This window comes from Nicotiana tomentosiformis, chromosome 1, assembly GCF_000390325.3.
Source record: "Nicotiana tomentosiformis chromosome 1, ASM39032v3, whole genome shotgun sequence".
Classification (NCBI taxonomy): Eukaryota; Viridiplantae; Streptophyta; class Magnoliopsida; order Solanales; family Solanaceae; genus Nicotiana; species Nicotiana tomentosiformis.
Window position 1 is genome coordinate 24,156,681 of NC_090812.1, and position 2,029 is coordinate 24,158,709.

The following is a 2,029-nucleotide window of genomic DNA, read 5'->3' on the forward strand; positions in this document are numbered from 1 at the left end:
CGGAAGCTTTCAAAGTTCAAATTGGACAAAGAAGAGCCTACAATCATTTCTCAAGTCGAGCTACACTTAGAATTTTGCCTAGACAAATATTCAGGGAAAGTTCTAGACTTATTGGCACGTGACTTGGACTTGAAATTCAATACCTTACCTCTCAAGCTGTTGGATTGTTAAAAAGACCAGAGTTGAGGGCCCACAACAACCCTAGCTAAGATTAAAAATCACAAATGGCTCAAGGAAACCACTCGATGATTGTTTTAGTCAACTCAAGAGTCTAAAGGTCACAACTAAAGCTAATCTTTGCCAATCAACTTGTCTTTAACCATGAGGTCGAAGGTAAATGTGTTAGTACCAAGTGAAGCCTACTTGAGACACTTTTATTCATTACTACTACTATATACACCAAAACAAAAAGAAAATGGACTCGATCCCTTAAGAAGTTGTCACGCCATCCATCGTTGGGAAGATCCACCCGGTTCACACAACATCCACTTTTGGAAAGAACCGTGGCATTAAGAAAATCAAAGGATTATTATTCACACAAAATGTAAAAAAAAGCTAAAAAGAAGCTACTAGAGGAAATAAGAAGCTAAGCTATTAAGGAAAAATAATGAAAGAAGTAAACTCCAGAAAGTAAACTGAATATATACAAAATGGAGTAAACGAATATATGCATCGAAAGGTAAAATTATATGCATACCATAAGTAAACATAACGGTAACTAAACATAAAGAAAAATAGTATCATAGTTATTGCATACCAAATGTCATCACAAATCAAATCGAAATGGACCACCCCACAAATAAACAAAATAGCATTATCCTCAATGCTCATAACAAATAAGGACATGAAAAAGGGGTAGAGAGTATAGAAAACTCCCTATGTGGTGTATCCTCTAACTGGATCTCCGCATCTTCTGACTAGGGACTACAGGGTTGCTGAGCATCTGAATCAGCTCTACAACAGTGTGTGTAGTGGTAGCCGGCTCCTCAGTCTGGCCAGTTGTTGCATCTGAAGCCTCATGCTCTGTTTCCTGTGCTGCTGGGGCTGTCTCCTCCATGAGCAGGTCCAGTGGGATATCTCCAGCAGTGGCAATCTTCTCTAACTCCTTTTTCAGCATCTTCACTGACTCCTTTGATGTCTTAGTCTTCCTCATCTTCTTCACCTGCTTGCCCAGATCCTTGATAACCTTACCATGTGTATCCAAAGTCTACAGGATCTTCTTCTGGTTGTCCAGGAGCTTCTTCTGGTTGCCCAGAAGCTCATTCAATGAATCCTCCACTGATGGAGGTACTTGAAGTTGTGCTGGGGTTGACTGTGCTGCTACTGCACTGGATAGGACAGTCAGCTTTGTGGTAGTTGCCTGCATCCAGTTGTTGAGGTTGGATAGCATCTGTGAAACCCACAGTGCAGTCTGAGGGTAGGTGGAAAATGAAGGCACAGATAATGGCAATGTGATGGATGGCCCGGAGGAAGGAGGAGGCATGTCAGCTGAAGAACCTTCAGCTGAGGAAGGCTCTGACCCGGTGACTACTACCCTTGTCTCTTTAGATTGGCTAGTAGAGGTAGTGGCTTTGCCTTTGGATTTAGGGTTGTCCTCTCCTTGGAGGCTATACTGGGAGAAAGGCTTTTTAGGCCTCATCTTCGTATCAAAATGCCTCTTCTCTACCCCTTGGTTTTTGATATACTCAGTGAGGAAGTTGGGGTAGGGATAGGATCTTTCTTCTTTGTTAACCGCCTTAGAGATATGGTAGGACATCAGGTTCCCCACATTAATGAGATACCTGCCATGATGGACGCTATCAAGATTTCCCGTGTGAGTGGGATGACATTATCATGCTGGCAAGGGTCAAGCCGGTTGCATACAAATGTGGTCCACCCTTTGGCTTCAAAGCTAAGGGTGTTTCTGACTATTGGGACTCCAGTTGTGATCCATGCCAGTGTTATCCGTGGAATAGCTAATACCTCCGCTAGCCATGGATGAGCTGCTTCATCCAATGACAGCTTCTCCAAGTACCGCACTACCTCCACA